At 52.9% G+C, this 19,820-nt stretch overlaps 1 protein-coding gene across 1 annotated transcript in view; it reads left to right on the forward strand.

Moving 5' to 3' along the window:
• The first annotated feature begins 565 nt into the window (after positions 1–565).
• PACSIN1 (protein kinase C and casein kinase substrate in neurons 1) overlaps positions 566–19,820 on the forward strand; it is a 58,040-nt gene continuing 38,785 nt past the window's right edge. Inside the window, exon 1 of the mRNA XM_058733635.1 lies at positions 566–690. The gene's annotated coding sequence lies outside the window, so the exon portion shown is untranslated. The remainder of the gene's footprint in view (positions 691–19,820) is intronic.

A 19,820-nucleotide genomic window follows, 5' to 3' on the forward strand; every position in this document is an offset into this window, starting at 1 on the left:
AACGGGGGCACTTCTGGGCGAAGGTGATGTGGGGGCGGGGGAGGATGGGATGGGGGAGGTGGGGCCGTCCCTCCAGAGCGCGCTCGCGCACACACACACACACACACACTCACTCTCACCATACACGCACCCGCTCGTACCAGAACACGTAGGATTAGGAGAGGCCAGAAACCGACAGACGGACGGTCAGGGCCAGAAGAATGTCCCAGAAGGTGTGGAAAGGGCAATGAGGGGAGGGGAGCGACGCCCCCGGCTCCGGAGAGCCGTTGCAGGGGGGCTGGGGGGGGGGTGGGAACGAGGGGCGGGCGGGCGCCAGCCGGGAGCAGCCCCTGGAGGCGGGCGCCGGCCGCGGACCTGGGGGAGCAGGTCCCCCCTCCGCGGGCGCCAGCTAAGCCGGGAGCTGCCTCCTCGGCACCTGCGCAGGCACCGCGCCGCCCTGCGCCGAGCTGCCATTGGCTCGCTAAAAATGCCTCTCTAATCTGCGCCCATCTGTGCACGCCTCCTCCTTCCTCCCCCCGCCTCCTCGGCTCTGACCTTCCTCCTTCCCGCAGCCCCGGCGCGGTCCGGAGAGACGCGGTGGCGGCGGCGGCGCAGCCTCCTCTTCCCCCGGGAAGTCGTCCGGGCTTGAGGCCGGCCTCAGACGCCCCGCTCTGCCCCGTGGCGCCGCCGATGGTGCCGGGCCCTCCTGCCCCCCCCCAGGTAGGGGGTCTGGCCCTGGGTGAGAGGGTGCGGAGGGAGGAGGCCAGTTAGGGATGCGGGTCTGCGGTGGGCGCAGAGGCTGATACCTCGGGGATTGGGCACTGGAGAGAGGTGGGCGCGCGCCGGGGCTGCCTTGCAGGCACCGGGGCTCGCGGGCATCACCCAGGCAATGCCAGGATGCCCCTGCGCCCGGCCCCTTGGGAAAGGCAGCTAGCAGCGGAGGCCTTTACCCTGGGGAAAACGCAGGAAATAGGTTCCTGGGGAAGCTGGGACCCAGGCCCGGGGGTTCCGAGTCTCTGGCCTGGGGCGGTGTGGTCCCAGCAGAGCGGGTGGGCTTGTGCCAGCTTGGTGCGTAAGCTATTTATGGATCAGAGTGGGCTGGGAGAAACACAGCAGTTGATGCGCCCTATGCCATGTCTGGTTTACAATTAAAGACATTTTCTTCTGTCTGTCTACCCCTTCCCTCATAGCTGGGATGGAAGTGGGGAGGAGAGAAGGAGGTGATGCTAAGTAGCCTGCAAATAAGCAGAAGCCATGGTCTTTCTGACACTGCTCTCCTCCCTATCCCCCAGGCCACTTGCTGCCGGTTGGAACCCTCTCCCTCTTATTTTTTGCCTTAGGAGGGCAGGAAAAGATTAAAGAGTCATCAGGGTGTGAGGGGCACAGTGGCAAACCCCAGAGCTTGGCCAGACCCAGCTTCAAGCCCCGGCTGCCCCCTACCCCCACAGCCCAGCTCTGCACCCCACGTGCAGTGACACATGTGGCCGCTTTTCTCTGGGCACAACCATAAATAACCTACATTGCCCTGGCTCTGGCACAGCCGGGGTGCAAACAGAACCGTCAATGATTTTGGAAGTTCTATGCCTTCCAAAGGCCCACCTGACCTTCCCATCACATGCAAATCACCACTCACAAACCACCCCCTCCAGGAAGCTTCGTGATACCCCAGGTGAGATCCTTGCCTCCTGCCCTGCATTCTTCAACCTAGTCTGCTTTGTGGTTTAGTTATTTATGTCTTGTCTGTCGCCCTCTGGACCAGAGGTGCCTTCAGGGTAGGAATCTGTTCCATTCACTTCTGCCATTGACCCTGAACCTGACCAGAGCCTGGCACCAAGTAAACGTTTGTAGAATGAGTGAATGAATGAATGTGGACTATGGGAAATAGCTGGCAACCTGAAGCTGGGGAGTGAGCCTCCTCTGGGGCTTTCCTTCCATCCCCCAGGACTAAGAGCCACCAAAATCAGACAGTCCCATTTAGGCCCTTTCTGGTCCTGCGGCTGATGGATAGTGATGACATTTGGAGATAAACGTCACAGTCCCGATGGCTTCAGAGGGTCTTTTTGGGCCCCTGGTTTGAGTGCCCTGGTCTAATCTAGGCTTGGTAGAAGGCCTGGTGGAAGTCTGGCTTCCCTCAGGCCCCTGGGTTGGCATTTTCTTCCTGGGATGCTCAGCTCAGACCAGGGGTCTCTGTCTCTGTCTCTGTCTCAGCCTTTGGGAAAGTTCTGGTCAGCTTCAGGGAGTTTGGGAAGTCCCAAGCCAGGCCATCTTCAGCTTCTGGGGTCCTCATGGCGAGCTCAGAGAAAATCTCCTGATTCCATCATGTGGAGGAGGAAACCCAGGCCAGAAGAAGAGGCCAGGGGTTCTGAGGTCTATGACAGATATGGACATGTGCAGAGTTCCTTTCTGGCCCTTGTTGCTCCTTTGACAGCCAAGACATCTGCAAGATGTTCTTGTCCTGGCCTTACAGAGGGGGAGACTGAGGCCCAGAGAAGGTCAGCAGCAGAGCCAGGGATGGCACTTAGTTCCTGGCTCCAAGTCCAGTGCTCTCTCCACTGGGCTCCAGGGAGCTGGGGTGAGGGCCCAGACGCAGGTCAGAGAGTGATTGTTCTAGAACCCCAAGGCTCCCCCTCCCTGGCTGTCTTGGCTCCTAGTAATGGAGAGGGTAAGGAAGCATGGAGGGGTGCTTCAGGGGTAGGGAGAGGCGAGGGGGGGATGTGTTAGTGCCTGGAAGGGGTTGGCCCTGGGGGGGGGGGGTCTCGAGAAGAGGGTGCAGTAATAACAGTAGAAACTACCAGCACACAGCATTCGTCATGTGCCAGGTCCTATTCCAACTATTAACTCATTCAATCCTCACAAAAGCCCAATGAAGTAGGGACACTATTATCCCCATTTTACAAAAGGGGAGACTAAGGCACAGAGAAGTGATCTGTCCAAGGTCACACAGTCTGAAAGTGGAGGAGCTCGGATTTGAACTTTGGCTCCAGAGTCCATGCTCTTAACCTGTATTCTCTACTGCAAGAGCAAGAGGGCTGTGAAGCTAGCTGCTGGGGGCTTGCTGTCTCCATGGAGATGCAGGTTTCAGGTCCTCAGTGGCTAAAGTTCAGGCGCTGTGGGTGGGAGGTGCAAGATTAAGTGTGACTGGGGGTTGCAGCTGCTGAGAATACTAACCAATCTCAAGGAGCAGGAGGGTCACCTTTGTAGGATGCACAGCTGACCCTGCTCTGCGTCCTTCAATGGCTCTCCATTGTCCTGAGGACAAAGGGCAATCTCCTAAAACTGGCACTGTTGCCCTCCCCAAGCCTGTGTTTCCTCTTTCTTTTCACCCTCCCTCTGCCCTCCAGCTGCTCTGAACTGCTCTCAGTTCCTCAAATAAGTCATGCTTCTCTCACCTGCAGGCCTGTGCACAGGCTGTTCCCCCCCACCCCCCACCCCGACACTAGAACACTCTCCCTCCTCTTCCCTACACATTTCTTCTCACCATGGGGTGGCTGAGACTTCTGTTCCTCCCAGAAGTTTCTCTACCTGGGCCTGCTGCTCAGCGCCCCCCTCCCCCATAGCACCTTCCGGGGCATTTGGTTGTTGCCCCGCCTTCTCCCACCCCAAAGGCCGTGAAGTCCAAGGGCAGGGTCTGTGTCCTGTTCCCAGTGTCCCCAGTGCCTGGCACCGGATAGCCCTAGCTCCCTTAGGGAATGAGTGAATGTGGCCCCTCGTGTCACCAACCTCGGGACACATACAGCATTTTTCTTCTCCCCCACAGGAGTTGAGGAAACCACTCATAAATTTGCATATAGCCCCACAGCAGGGATAAGCTGGTGGTAGAAAGCCTTCACTGGAGAGGTGAAAGGGCCTGTGGACCTGGTGGGACAGGGGAGAGCACTTGGGGTGGGGGAGTTCACCCATTTGGGGGAAGCCTCCCCCCGGGAAACAGGATGAGGGGGCAGGTTGGGGGTGGGTGGGGAAGGAGTGGGTGTGCCAGGTGGAGGAGGGGTGCTTGGTTTGGTTTTACATTTTTCTTAAATTAAAAAAAAAAAGCTTTTATTTTCTTATTCCCAAAATAATATGTGTTTATTGTGGAAAATGTAGAATGTACTGGAAAGCCAAGCAAACTCCATTAGCCAGCATCAGACCCACCTGATGTAGGCACTTTGTGGCTGGTTTCCAGCCAGGGGGGCAGCAGACTGGGGCAGGGGTGGGGGGAGATGGGGACTGAGGACAGGCCAGGTAGAAAGTGAGGGGAATCAGTGTGTAGGTGGGGGGGGGGGGGGGAGGCGTTCCTGAGCCTTGCCCGTAGACACCAGGGAAGGAAGCAGGCAGGATGGGGTGGAGGGAGAACCGGAGCTCCAATGCAGGCGGCCACAGACAACCTCAGGGACCCACCATGAGCTCTGGAGCTAGAGCGGCCCTTTCGAGCAGAACTTGACCATCAGGCAGCTAGACCTCAGCACCCATCAGGCTCTGGGTGGGGCCCTGGGCTTGCCCTTAGGCAGGTGGTTCTGCAGCAGTAGCAGCAGCAGCAGCAGAGAGGGGCTGCTAGCCAAGGGTCACGTGCTGGCATCACCCCCCCTTCCCCCCCCCCCCCCCCCTGCCCGGCAGCTGGGACCAGAGACAGAGTTTACCACCAGAAAGGATGGGTGGGAAGGAATCTACAAGGGGAGAAGACCAGCAGGAACCTGGCTCTGAGGGGGTGGAACTCTAACGCCAGGGAGGTTGGTGGGGCCATCTGGGGTGGGGGGAGGGAGAGGTGGGGAGTATGCCTGTGGGCGTGGTGGAGGGGTGCCTCCCTAGACCTCTTGGGTGACAGGGCCAGTGGGCTGCCTGATGGCTGGGAGGGCAGAGGAGGCCTCAGGTACTCTTTAAAAGTCACTTGAGGGGTGCCTGGGTGGCGCAGTCGGTTAAGCGTCTGACTTCAGCCAGGTCACGATCTCGTGGTCCGTGAGTTCGAGCCCCGCGTCAGGCTCTGGGCTGATGGCTCGGAGCCTGGAGCCTGTTTCCGATTCTGTGTCTCCCTCTCTCTCTGCCCCTCCCCCGTTCATGCTCTGTCTCTCTCTGTCCCAAAAATAAATAAAAAACGTTGAAAAAAAAATTAAAAAAAAAAAAAGTCACTTGATATTGGGGCGCTTGGGTGGCTCAGTCAGTTTGCCGCAACTCTTGATTTCAGCTGAGGTCATGATCTCACAGTTCGTGAGATCGAGCCCCCTGCCGGGCTCTGCGCTGACAGGGTCCTGCTTGGGATTCCCTCTCTCTCTGCCTCTCCCCTGCTGTCCCCAAGTAAATAAATAAACATTAAAAAAATAAATAAAGGGGGCGCCTGGGTGGCGCAGTCGGTTAAGCGTCCGACTTCAGCCAGGTCACGATCTCGCGGTCCGTGAGTTCGAGCCCCGCGTCAGGCTCTGGGCTGATGGCTCGGAGCCTGGAGCCTGTTTCCGATTCTGTGTCTCCCTCTCTCTCTCTGCCCCTGCCCCGTTCATGCTTGGTCTCTCTCTGTCCCAAAAATAAATAAAAAACGTTGAAAAAAAAAAATTAAAAAATAAATAAATAAATAAATAAATAAATAAAGTTTAAAAATCACTTTGTGTTAAAATGCTGGGGCACGGGGTGCTGCAGTAGGCTTACTGGATAAAGTAAATCCAGGATGCCCAGTTACATTTGACCTTCAGAGAACCACAAATTTGTTTAGTACAAGCGTGCCCTAAATATTGCGTGGAATGCACTTGCACTAGGAATTTTATTTGTTGTTTATCTGGAAGTCAAATTTAAGTAGGTGTCCTGCATTTTTAGTTGCTACATCTGACTACCCTACACAGGGAATGGAGAGGGGTAAAGAGAAAGAGAGGTGAAGTGTGGGGGGGGTCCTAATTTTCTCTTCTTTCCTACTGTGGAAGGGCTCAATTGCTACTTGTTTGAAGCTGACAGTTAAAAAGAAATTAAAGTATCCCTCTTTTCGAAATCAACGAGACGGTTTCGAATTTTGTGTCCATAAACTGTTTACTGCCGAGAGAATAACTCCTCATTTGTGGAGTTTGGTTCTCTGGTGCGGCTCAGAAACCCGGGCCGTGCTCTCATTTATTCAGGAGGCACAAAAGGAGATTCGATGGTCAAGGGTGGTGTCACTATAATAATGTTAATGCATTCGAGAAATCAAAGTCCTCATCATAATAAAGCTCTTAGGTGGCAGAGAGTGTGGGAAACCGGAAGTCTCACCTCAGCCCGGGAGAATAGGTGGGCCATAGTAATCAAAGCTTTGATCTGGCAGTTACTCCCCCAGGTGCCCTCGTAGTGGGGTGCAAAGACAGCTGGGTGGAGACGGTCAGTGTGGCAGAGCCACATCAGGAGGGCCGGTGGTGTAGTTAGGACCTCTCCGGCCTGTGTGATTTTAGGCAGCTGTTCAGTTCCTCCATTTGGTCAGTGAGTCTCCACTGAGTGTCTCCTGTGTGCCAGCCACTGTTTTAGAGGCTTGGAGATGCGGACCAGAAAGAACAGATGGTCAGCAGGTATGGCAGGTTGAGGCAAGTGACTTTGTAGAATAGCATATTTAGTATGAGTCCGTTAAAAAAATATATACATGTGTACCTCTGTGTCCACACTGCACAGAAATGTCTGGAAGGCTGTGTACCCCGGCGTTATCGGAGCTTACCTCTGGGGGCAGGTATTAGGAGGCTCAGTGCCAAGCAAGATGGGGAATGTTTCCTTTTCGTTTCAGCCATGCCGTGCTGTTTGCCTTTTCTGACAGCAAATGTCATTACTCATAAAAACATAATTAAAATTATACTTGATGATATCTGGGGTTTTTCTTAGAAATCTTAAAAAATGAGCGTTTAAATTGCTTTCCCCTTAGTTTGACGGCGTTTGAGTCGGATGCTGCCACTTGGGTTTAAATTTTTGTTTGTGGCTGGTTTTGAACTGGGCCCCTCATGGGACCAGTTTCTCCTGGCCTCCTGGGACCCCTCTTTCTCCTTTCCTCCCCTGCCTTCCTGGGGTGGATGCAACCTGGTGGGATGGGCAAGGGGCTAAGGGAAGTCTGGGTGTCAGGAAGGCAGAAGCATTGCAGAAGCCAAGTCTCCATGAAAGTGGTGTTGGGCACCCACCGTGTGCGTGGTACTGAGGTCTCCTGTGGGGGAGACGAAGGAGGGAGGCCCTGGACAGCAGTGCCAGGGGGCCCAAGGGGGCCTGAGGTCCACTGACATGTGCCAGGCACTATTTTCTTAATCGTATTTTTTAACTCATTTAGTTTCCTTAGTAACCTTACAAGGTTATACCCATTTTACAGATGTGGAAACTGAAGTTAAGTGACTTGCCTGAGGTCACGCTGCGAGTAAGTGGCTGAGGCAGGATTCACACCCATGCGGTCTGGATCTAGAGGCTCTGCTCTTGACCTCTACGCCATGACACCTGTCGTTAGGGAGTGAAGAAGAGGCATGCTCCCGAAGACCATGGAAGGTCTTCTGCGGGAGGTAGATCCGGAAGGAAAACGATGGTAGGTTCGTAGAGGTGGAAGGTGCCTTCCAGGCAAAGTGACAGCAGGGACAAAGGCGCATAGGCTGCAGAGGTGGGTTGTAGGGGGCTCTGGGGAGGAAATCAGTGTAGGAACCTGAGGGAGGAAGTGGGAAATGAGGCTGGTGGGGAATATGCCAAATATTTGAAGCCATTGGCCTCATTGGACTTTCTGGGACAGGTGGCCCAGAGCCCCTCAGCTCCCTTCTGTCCCACCTGGGCCCTCCCAGGGCCACCCACCCTGCCCTTGGCCTGCCTCAGTCCAACCTTGACCAACCACTGGAGAAGAGAGACAGCTGAGGGAGGGCAGGAGCATGGGCTGGGGGCAGGGGCGGGGCGGGGGGGGGGGGTGGCGACACGGTGAGGTCCTGGCCCTTATACTGACTCATGCAGGGGCCTTGGGCCATTCAGCACCTTGCCTTGGGACTCAGTTTCCTCTTCTGTTCTTTACATTTTGAACTTTTTATTATGGGAAAATATAAGCATTTACAAAAGTAGAGAGAATAGTATCCCGAACCACCATGTACCCGTTGCTCAGCTACGACTCCTATCAATTCATGGCCAGTCTTGTTTCATTTCTGCCCCTATTCTCCTTTTCCCCTAGTAATTCAAACTGGGTGGGATCACTCCAAGGCATCAGTTCATTACAAATATACCAAGATGTATCTCTATGTGATAAAGACTTTTCCCAACATAAGCACAGTACCATTATTATACCTAAGAAGAAACTTTCCTTTCCTTTATATTGTCACATATCCATTGAGTATTCATGTTCCCAGTTATTGCAGACCTTTCTTCCTTTCTTTCTTTCTTTCTTTCTTTCTTTCTTTCTTTCTTTCTTTCTTTCTTTCTTTCTTTCTTTCTTTACCTTCCTTCCTTCCTTTGTTTTTCTTTCTTTCTTTCTTTCTTTCTTTCTTTCTTTCTTTCTTTCTTTCTTTCTTTCTTTCCTCCTTTCTTTTTCTTTCTTTCTTTCTTTCTTTCTTTCTTTCTTTCTTTCTTTCTTTCTTTCTTTCTTTCTTTCTTTCTCTCTTTCTCTCTTTCTCTCTTTCTTTTTCTTTTTATGGCTTATTTGACTCAAGATCCAAATAAGATTTACATATTGTTATTGGTTGATGTGTTAGTCTCTTTTTTTCCCTTTTAAAAAATGTTTATTTATTGTTTAGAGAGAGAGTCGGGGAGGGGCAGAGAGAGAACGAGAGAGAGAGAATCTCAAGCAGGTTCTGCACTGTGAGCACAGAGCCCAATGTAGGGCTCAAACTCATGAACTGTGAGATCATGACCTGAGCCGAAATCAAGAGTCAGATGCTTGGCCAGCTGGGCCATCCAGGCACCCCTGTCTCAGTCTCTTTTAGTCCATAGGTTCCCTCTCCATCTTTTCCTTCATCCTTGGCAATTTATCTATAGGAGAAACCAGGTTATTTGTCCCCTGGAATTTCCCGCAGCCGGATTTTGTTGGTTGTATCTCCGTGGTGTGGATTAACATGTTCCTCTGTCCCCTCTGTAAATTGGGTAGTTGGATTCATCTGTCTTCTGACTCCCCTTCATGCTCTGTTCAGTAAGCCCTCCTGACTCTACCTTCACGACGCCCAGAGTCTGACCACTTCTCACCGTGTTGTCCATTGCCGCCCTCCCTTCTGAACCGCCACTGTGGCTTTCCCGGATTATTGCAGCAGCCTCTGCCTGGTCTCCCTTGCCTCTCTCCTTGCCCTAGCAGCCAAAGAGACCCTTTCAAAACCTCAGTCAGATCATGTCCCTCCTCTGCTCAAAACTTCAATGACTCCCCTCTTATTTGGAATAAAACCCAAAGTCCTATAAAAAGTCCTATAACAGTCTACAAGGCCCTGCATGGCTTGCTGCTCAGTACTGCCGACCTCATCTCATGCCACTCACTCCTACCTCACTGGGCTCCCTGCCGGTTTTGGATGTATCAGATATCCTCCTGCCTCAGGGCCTTTGCACTGCTGTTCCCTGTGCCTGGCTGCAGAGGTCAGCATGGCTTCTGATGTTTCACATCTCTGCCCTCGTCACCTCCTCAGAGAGGCCTTCCCAGAGCATCTCACCTAAAGTAGCTGCCATTGTTCTCCACCCTCTGCCCCCTGCTTTAGTTTCCTTCATAGCACTTACCCATCCCTGATGTTACGATGTTGTTGGTTTCCTGTCTGTCTCCCCTGCCTCCCTGGGAGCTCGTGAGGGCAGGGCAGCATGACTGCCCGCAGAGCAGACCTCCTCTTCCCCTTACATGATTCTTGGTCAGCTCCTCTCTTTTCAGCATTTCCTGGAAAATAAAAGAATGCTTCAGAGTTTACAAAATACTTCCTGTCCTAGGTCAGATGCGGGAAGCATAGGGAAGCATAATCGGAGACAGGGATTCCTGGGCAAGTGATTTATTGCAGGCAGCTCACAGAAGGGCGGGAGGGAGCCTGCAGAGTGCTCGAGAGGGATGCAGCAAGTGCCAGGGGTGGGGTCGTCCTGCCTTGAGGCAAGCAAGGAGCCAGGCCACTGTGTACCCGCTTACCGGGCAGTCATTGGCTGGTCCCCAGGGGAAGGCATGACCTCTTGGGCATCTCAGGTGAGGAGGCAGCTCACCCAGAAGCCCTGGCAACTCCCCGAAGGGGGACAGCGGTCTAGGGCATCGTGCACACCTCCTCTGTTTTCATACCCATTTGCTGCTCCCAGTCCAGCCATCAGCTGTGAGGGAGGGATCTATTAGTGACCATTATTCCTGTTTGATAGATGAGAAAGTCGAGGTCCTGGGGGTGGGATCGTGGAATGACTTGCCTGGGGTGGCACAGCCAAGAAGGGACAGACCTGGGATTGGAGCTCAGATTGTTCCAGGGGACCCTCTGACTGGCTGGTTAACGTCTTAGTGGCTGCTGGTTCCTAGTTGTCCTCTCACACTTTCGTTCAGCGAGCAGGTATCCAGTGCCGTGTGCCCTACTGAACCGGCTGCTGGCCATTCAGTGATGAGAACCCCCTCTCCTGTTGTCCGCACCCTGCTGACCCCCGAGGAGCCCTGAGCCCGAGCCTCTGCAATGACAACATGGACAACACGCGGTGCCCGTTGAGCACTTCCTGTGTGCTGGGCACTGTGCTAGGCTCTTCGTGTGCATTCACACACCGCAGGGTCACAGCACCCATTTCAGATGGGCAAGCTGAGGCTGCAGAGGGGCCTCAGGCTTTGGGCCAGGGTCCCTAGTGAATGCGTGATAGAGCTGGGACTCCAACAGGGTCTGAACGCGACTCTCACTCCCACCTCCCCTCCCCCAGCTCCACCCACAGCAGGATATCTGGTGTCACCTCTATCAGGAGCTCCATCGGACACCAGGCTGTTCCCCTTGCCTGCTCCCCAAGTGTTGGGTGACCAGCTGCCATCTCACCCGCCCCACTTGGCCGGGCCCCAGACGGGCACTTCTGATGGGAGGTCTCCCCGACCCTACAGGGCCTAGGGTTCCTGCATCTGCCCTGCATTGCCTCCCAGCCCCTTTGTCACCATCCCGACTGGCCGGGTGGGCCCTTGGGCCAGTCCCAGCTGGCCTGGGCATTGAGGGCCCCTCCCCTCATACCAGCTGGCCTGGTAAGCTGCAAAGCTGGCTTGGCCTGGGTGCCCCTGGACAGGACTGGGGGTGGGGCGACAAATCGCAGCAGGCTTCTTTACGCCTTACCACCGCCCCACACAGGGTCAAGGCGAGCCCAATAGGGAGAAACTGAGTCAATGCCTGAGGGATGTTAAGGGTGGAGAGCCCCCCACGCTGCCTTGGTGATGCGGGTCTGTGAGGCAGTAGGATGGGGGTGGGTGCCCCAACCTGCCTCAGCTCCAGATCCTTGAGACCCCTGCTCCCCCTAGGACCCTTTTTCTACCCCATCCCCAAGCCACTCTGAAACATTGTTCAGCTGAGCTGGGCACTAGAGGCCAGGCTCTGTCCCAAGCCTCAGGCCTAGAGGCTCCCTCCCAGGGCTGCGCCAAGGAGGGGCCTGTGGCCCCCTTGGCAGAGCTCCAGGCATATTTGTGCAAATTCTGGACATGAAATAGCATGCAAAGCACATGCAAATTAGCCTGTCACCCAGTTGGTGTAGCCAGTGGAGCCGTTTCTCTGCTCCCAGCATGGCCTGCATGGCTGGAGAGCTATGGTCTGCAGGCAGGTGAGGTGCCCCCCACAGCAGCTGGAGGGGTGCAGGGGAGGTGAGAGCCCCCAGAGCCGTGGCCACCCTACCTTTACTGCAAGTTAACGTCTGATTTCTGTCACATTTTCCTCCTCACCAGATGGTGATTTTCTAATTTGATCATTTTGTTTGCATAAGCTAGACTTCTGTAAAGAACTTTGCCTCTTCGTTTATTTCGTTCTTCTGAAATATAGTGTGTTTAGCAGGATAAAGGCTTGATTCTTTCCCTTTGTTGATCAGTTATAAAGTCAATGAGTTCGTGTTCTGGCAACCTCCAAAGGAGACCAGTGAGTATTTTTCCCATTTTAAAATATAAAAGTGTATAAAATAGGTTATACATTTTAACAGATCAATACAAAGCCGGGGCGCCTGGGTGGCTCAGTTGGTTGAGTGTTCGACTTCGGCTCAGGTCATGATCTCATGGTTCGTGGGCCCGAGCACCACGTTGGGCTCTGTGCTGACAGCTCGGAACCTGGAGCCTGCTTCAGATTCTGTGTCTCCCTCTCTCTCTGCTCCTCCCCTGCTAACATGCTGTCTCTCTCTCTCAAAAATAAATAAAGATTAAAAAAAAATTTTAATACAAAGCCAACATCCTTGTCACTACCATGTAGGTCAAAAAAAATTGCTATAGTTCTAAGAGACCCCCCCTCGCACCCTTGTCCCCCACTGGGCCCCTCTCCCAGAAGGACCACCGTTCTAAATAGTCAGTGTTACTAGCTGCTTGGTTTTTGTTTTTACCATGTAAGTATGCATCCAAAACCAAATAGTTATGTCTCTCTTTGAATTTTAATTAACGGAGGGGCATCTGGATGGCTCAGTTGGTTAAGTGTTCAACTCTTGATTTTGGCTCAGGTCATGGTCTCACGGTTCGTGAGTTCAAGCCCTGCATCGGGTTATCTGCTGTCAGCGGGAAGCACACTTTGGATCTTCTGTCTCCCTCTCTCTCTGCCCCTCCCCCACTTGTATTCTCTCTCAAAAATAAATAAACATTAAAAAATTAAAAATAACAAAAGTGAATTTTAATTAACGGAACTATTATCCTTTCATGGCTGTTTTTTTTCAATTAGCATTTTCTTTTTACCATGCATCTAGAGTGTTCTTTGTAGTAGTAATTATTTCATTTTTCTTTGTTGTATAGTGTTCCAATATGTGAACAGACTGTGATTTAATTCTCCAGGCTAGTGTTTACACGCATCCGGGTTGTTTCTGATATGTGGCTATGGTGAAAAATGCCACTCGGAGCATTCCTCTTTTTTTTTTTTTTTTCTTTTTTTAATGTTTGTTCACTCTTGAAAAAGAGAGAGAGAGAGAGTGCAAGCAGGGAAGGGGCAGAAAGAGAGGAAGACACAGAAAGAGAGGAAGACACAGTCTCAGCATAATGCCTAAGTTGTCCCATCTTTGGCCTGTGGGATGCCTCTGGCATCCTTTTCACACAAAACACACTGTGTTTACAAGTGTCCTTGCTTTCTGCGATGAAGATGTTCTAGTCTCCGCAGAGCTGCAATCAGCCATTTCTTTGAAGAGCTGTGGGGTATAGATATATATATTTTAAATTGAGATATAATTCTATATCTCTACAATTTTATCCCTTTTAAAATGTATAATCCCGTGGCTTTTAGCACATTCACAAAGTTGTGCCACGTCACCACTATCTAATTCCAGAACATTTCCATCACTCCAGAAAGGAACCCCATACCCTCGAGCCAATTACTCCTCAGTTCCCCTCCCTCAAGCTCCTGGCAGCCACCAGTCTCCTCCCTGTCCCTATAAACTTAATTTTCCTGGATATCCAGTAAGTGGACTCCTTTTTTTTTTTTTTTTTAATTTTTATTTATGTTTTGAGAGAGCAGAGTATAAGCGGGGGAGGGGCAGAGAGAGAGGGACAGAGGATCCAAAGCAGGCTCTGTGCTGACAGGCTGACAGAGCCCCCAGAGCTCACGAACTGTGAGATCATGACCTGTGCCAAAGTCAGACGCTCAACCAACTGAGCCACCCAGCCAGGCGCCCCTGGTAAGTGGACCGCTACAAGACTTTTCTGATTGGCTGCTTTCATGTAGCGTAATGTGGTTCAGGGTCACCCGCGTCATAGTACAGAGCTGCTTCATTCCTTCTTATGACTGAATAATATTCCATCGCGTGGATACACACGTTTTATTGATAAATTAACGGACTTTAATCCATCAATCCGTTGATGCGTTAATGGACGTTTGAGTTGTAATGGCTTTTGGTTGTAATGGACTGTTGGTTGTAATGAGTAATGCTTCTGTGAGCATTTACGTATAAGTTTTTGTGTGGACATATGCTTTCGTTTTTCTTGGATATGTACCCGGGGTCACACGATAAATCGACCTTTAAGTTTCTGAGGAAACTACCAGGCCGTTTCTCAGACTGTGTCGGTTTACGTTTCCACCAGCAGTGTGTGAAAGTTCCAGTTCCTCCTCATCCTCACCAGTGCTTTTTATCATCCGTCTTTTTGGTCATGGCCACCCTAGCGGGTGTGAAGTGGCATCTTATTGAGGTCTCGATGGGCATTTTCCTAATGAGTATTGATATTGAGCATCTTTTCATGTGCTCATTGCCCTTTTGTATATCTTCTTTGGGGAGAGGTCTTCTCATATCCTTTCCCATTTTGCCATTGGGTACTTTGTTTTTTCATTGATGAGTTTTAGAGTTCTTGATATATTCTAGATACTAGACACGTAGCAGATATATGATTTGCCAACATGTTTTTCCCATTTCTGTGAGTTGTCTTTTCTCTGCCGGTCCATTTAATGAGGGATGGCCATTAGAGTCTCAGTCTGGGTGTTAGAGGCTTTATGCTTTATGAATTCTAGAAACCCACCAAAGAACCCACCCATAGTCTCAGAAGCTTTGGGCAGTACGGCCTTGGGCTATAAGGACCAGCCTTGCCCGATCCCTTCATTTCTCAGGGATACTGAGAGGCAGAGAGGGGAGGTGGCTGCCTGGGGGCCCCCAGCTGCTGTGCGGCTGTGGGGCACCAGAGTCAGGTCCCCAGTTTAGTTCCTATTACTGCTCTTGGAGTCCCTGCCCGGCCACATCCCCCAAACCTCCCAGCCTCAAGCATTCCCTTTACTTCAGTGCCCCCCAGCTCTGCTTTATTGCTCTCAGCCTCTCTTCCTTCCAGGAGAAGCTCGTCCTCCTGGGATGAGTTCCTGTGGCCCCAGGGGGTGGATGGTTGCATTGTACAATGCATTGGATGCATTGTCAATGGTCAAATTTGGGAAAAACCAGGTACACCCGAGGTAAAGAGTCTCCTTTACGCAGGACTCATCCGTGCCTTTAACCTACTATTTTTTTTTTTTTAATGTTTATTTTTGAAGGAGAGAGAGACAGAGTGTGGATGGGGGAAGGGCAGAGACAGAGGGAGACACAGAATCCGAAACAGGCTCCAGGCTCTGAGCTGTCAGCACAGAGCCTAACACAGGGCTGGAACCCACGAACCATGAAATCATGACCTGAGCCAAAGTCAGATGCTTAACTGGCTGAGCCACCCAGCCGCCCCAACCTATTGTTGTTTATTTTGAATGACACTTGTAAAAACTTAGAAGTAACCAAGATGTCCTATAAGAGGTGAATGTGGAAATAAGCTGATATGCCCAGACAATGGAATACTAATCAGGACTGAAAAGAAGTGAGCTATCAAGCCCATGAAAGACATGGAGGAACCTGAAAGACATTAATAAGTGAGAGAAGCCAGTCAGAAAAGGCTACATACTTTAGGACTCCAATTATATGACATTCTGGAAAAGGCAGAGCTCACAGAGACCATTAAAAGACCATGATTGGTTGCCAAGGCTTTGGGGAAAGGGAGGGAGGGTGAGAGGGGTGGATGGGTGAATGAATAGGTGACTTTCAGGGCAATGAAACGATTCTGTAGTGGTGGGCACACGTCATTGTACGTTTGTCCACATCTCTAGAATGTACAATGCCAAGCGTGAATGCTCGTGTAATCTATGGACCATGCTTGGTATTGATGTGTCAGTGTTGGTCCATTGATTTAACAAATGTGGCACATTGATGGGATGTTGATGGCAGGGGAACCTGGAGGCAGGGGTAAGTGGGGTATGTGGGAATCCTCTGTATTTTCTACTCAGTTTTGCTGTGAACCTAAAACTGTTCTAAAAAGAAAGTCTGTTAATTAAGAAAGTAACATCGGGGAGTGATGAGTGTTACAAAGGAAAAATAAAACGGAAGTAAGGGGCCAGGGAGTAACAGGGCTGAGCTGGCTGTTTTAGATAGGTTGGAGGTTGGAGACATGAATTAGAGGCCTGACAAGGCAGGGAACTGGGCCTGTGGACACACCAGGGGAAGAGCATCCCAGCACGGGGGAGTGGCACATTCAAAGGCCCTGGGGCAGGAAAGAGCCTGATGTGTGTGAGGGACACAGAAAAGACAAAGTGCCTGGAAGGGAGAAGGGGCCGGGGGAGTGGCCGGGGGTGAGGGTCAGCAAACAGGTTGGGGTCCTGCGTGTTCCACCTGCAGGCGGGGCAAGCCCTGGGATCTTTCTCAGGGGGACGGCGAGTCACTGGAGGGCTTCAGCAGGGGTGTGACATGTCAAAGTTATATTTGTGATTTAAAAGGAGAAGCATCTGGCAAACAGATGGTAGGGAGCAGAGGTGGAAGGGGGACCTGTGAGGGGGCCACACGGTCCTGCAGGCAAGAGGTGATGGTGCTGACACACCGTCTGTGGCAGAGGGGGCTCTGAGTAGCTGGGTTCTGCGTATGTTTTGAAGGGAGAGGCAGTGGGATGTGGGGGTGAGACGAGGAGAGGAATCTACATCATTGGTTTGAGCATTTGGGCGAACAGTGGTGTCATTTTCTGGGATGGAGATGGCCAGGCTTGGAGCTGGTCCCAGAGCAATCAGTAGTTCCATTGGGGTGGTGCCTGTGGCTCAGGCCGCTGAGCGTCTGACTCTTGATTTTGGCTCAGGTCATGGTCGTAGGGTCCTGGGATCAAGCCCTGCATTGGGCTCCACGCTGAGCATGGAGCCTGCTTGGGATTCTCTCTCTCTGTCTCTCTCTCTGTCTCTCTCTCTCTCTCTCTCTCTCTCTCTCTCTCTCTCTCTCCCCCTCTGCTGCCTTCCCTGCTTGTGCATGGTCTCTCTCTAAAAAAGATTAAAAAAAAAAAAAAAGAATTTCATTGGGGACAGGTCAACCTGTTAGATATCCAAATAGGATGTTGAGGAGGTGGCTGGATATATGAGACTGGAGTTCAGTGCCAGAGTTGGGGCTAGAAGTATAAGGGGGGGACATTTAAAGCCACGGGCCTGGAAGAGATCACTTGGAGAATGGGTGCACCCAAGGAAGAGAAGAGGCCGCAGGGCTGAGTCCTGGGTGTGAGGGCACATAGAAGTCGGAGAGCCAAGGAAAGATTGAAGTAGGAGTGTGATGTCAGAAGCAGGACGGCCACAGATGTGAGGGCTCATGGGGTGGCAGTCATGTGGCTGTGGGAGGGGGTTTGGGGGGGGCTGGGGCTCTGGCACTGTGGGAGACAGTGATGGCCAGTGAGGGCCAGAGCCTGACTGGAGGGTTGGGGAAGGAGTGGCAAGGGTGTGTCCAGACGGCCTTCCCAGGAGCGTCCTCTGTGACCCAAAGGAGCAGGCTCACAGGGCAGACATTGAGGATGGTGTGCAGCTCTGGGGGGAACTTTTTTTGTTTTATTGTTTTATTTTTTATAATTTTTTTAAATGTTGTATTTCTTTTTGAGAGAGAGAGACAGAGCACAAGTGGGGGAGGGATAAAGAGAGAGGGAGACACAGAATCCGAAGCAGGTTCCAGGCTCTGAGCTGTCAGCACAGAGCCCGACGCAGGGCTCGAACCCATGAACCATTGAGATCATGACCTGAGCCGAAGTCGGACGCTCAACTGACTGAGCCACCCAGGTGCCTCCCCCCTTTTTTTTTTAAATGAGAGAAACAGCACCTTGTTCCCCCCTTTATGGGAGAGATTCATACTGGAGGGAAACCCTGAGCCCACAGTAGAGGGGCATCATTGCAGCTGGAGAGCCAGGAGGGCAGGGGCTGGGGCCCGGTGCGAGGGAGGCAGAGCCTGGGCTGGGTGGGGTGGGGGCCGAGCGAGTGCGGGGGTGCTGCCTGCAGACTGCTCGCTCCCACTTCCTCCCGACGACAGCACAGGCGTCAGCTGGGAGTGAGGAAGCGGTAGGTGTTATGAAACATTGGTCTCCGTGGCGGTTCTCACAGCCGCTGTGTGAAGTAGGTGCCACCATCCCCGCTTTTGCAGAAAATGAGAAATGAGAACGCAGGCCCAAGGGTGACTTGAGATCTGAGAGGGGCCTGGTGGATTCCAAGGGCCTTCCTCCAGGGGTGGACACTGGGATGTGAGTCTACACCCTGCTCTTCCAGCCTCGTGGCCTGTACGGCCCTTCACCTGCAGCGTGGACAGCAGGGCCCAGACGGGGGAGGTGACCGCCCCAAGGTCATACGGAGTGACACTGGGTGGGAATGCATTTGTCATCCGGCCTCCATATGTTCCCCCTGAACAGGGGGCCATGATGACTGTTTGGGTCCCTGGGACCTATATCTATCTGGACCCTGTATCTAACAGTCCTTGAAAGGCCTGGGTGTTCCTCCTTCTCTACGGCTGCTTAGCCGAATAAATGACTGCGTAAGTCCCTCTGGGGAGGGATTGGTAAAATTAGTACCACATACATTTGGTCGGGGTTACCAGGCCCATCCTCCTGGGGACCTGGTCTCTGCTTCCGTCACTTGGATCCGAAACCTTGCTCGGGTCTGGAAATTGGGCAGAGGATCACGACTTCTGTTGATCTTCAGGCCTTGGTTTCTTTTGATTGTATAGAAGGGGCAGCGTCCTTGTTGGCTGCCCGGGCGGCCTGGCCCTGGGGCCACCATGAGCCACTTCCAAAGCTCTCCGGGCCAGACTGTCCCCGCTGCCGCTCCGACCTTGCTGGCGGTTGTGGTGACCGCACCCGCCTCACTGTTGACGACCCCGCACTGCCCCCTGGCCTTTTATCTGGGGATCCTATCATCTCATCGCTGTCGGGGCGCCTAGTCCCGTAACAACAGCTGTAGTTGGGTCTCCAGAGGACACTCAGCCCTGAGCTTGTCAGGCTGCCGGGACCCCTCCCAGCACCGCTTTCCTTATGGCCTTGGCAAAGCGAGGGTCCGTCAGTCCTGCAGGAGGTAGACACCTGGTGGTTTTCTGGCCTGACTGGCATGTCCACCGAACGTGCCCACTTGCCTCAGGCTTTGGCCCCCTCTTCCGCCCTCTGACACGGCTGCCCCGGCCTTTCTGACTCTCAACACCGTGGCTGTTGCCTTCTCCCCGTAACCCTTATATGTGGGATTCGCTCTCCCTTATCCAGCCCCGTGGCCCACCTCACCCCTTGATCCAGCCCTCCGATGGCACCCCGCATGCTCTCCTGGCTTCCTCCCGGGCGTGGTGGCTCCGTCCTGCAGCCGGGCTGAGGTGTGCCTTCTCCAGTCACTGGTCTGGTGGCGGGGGGGTTTGGGGACAGATCTGAGGGGGGATCCGCAGCGTGGTCGTCAACGTGAAGGCCCTGAGGGCTCACTTCTGAGTCCTGCTGTTTCCCAAGCCAGGCCTGACCTTGGTGCCACAGACTCATCGTGGGCTGAGAATTCAACCTTCTCTGACATTCTGCTCCCCTTATAATTAAGCTGTATCTCTATTCCTCAGCTAGTCCCTCCCCTCCAGCTGCGGGGGAGAATTTATATGCAGCTAAGGAGGCCCTCGGCTTTCACCCTGGGCCTTGAATTAGTGATTACTCGCTCTCAGCTCTTCACTGTCTTTCTCCAGGGCACGAGAGCCCCCAGGAACAGCCGCCCCGTTCCGTGGGCTTTATAATGAATTACTGCTCCCCCAGCCTCTCACACTCCAGAGGTATTGCCCCGGCAGCGTGCTCCCTTCCACTGCCAGCCCGGGAAACTGTGAGCAGCTTCATTGCTGCCAGCTCTCTGCCTGCCCAGCCCTGGTCCTCACTGCCAGCCACCGGTGGGGACCCAGCTCCCCACCCCCACGTTCAGGGGCTGCTTCCTAGAACCACTGTTGGCACCCACTGGCCAGGTTGGGGTTCTGGGGAAACAGACTAAAATTATCTGTGGACGGTCACTGGGAAGTGTTCTCAGGAACACCCCCTGGTAAAAGGGACAAGGGACTGGGCAGAGAGGGAG

This window comes from Neofelis nebulosa, chromosome 6, assembly GCF_028018385.1.
Source record: "Neofelis nebulosa isolate mNeoNeb1 chromosome 6, mNeoNeb1.pri, whole genome shotgun sequence".
NCBI lineage: Eukaryota > Metazoa > Chordata > Mammalia > Carnivora > Felidae > Neofelis > Neofelis nebulosa.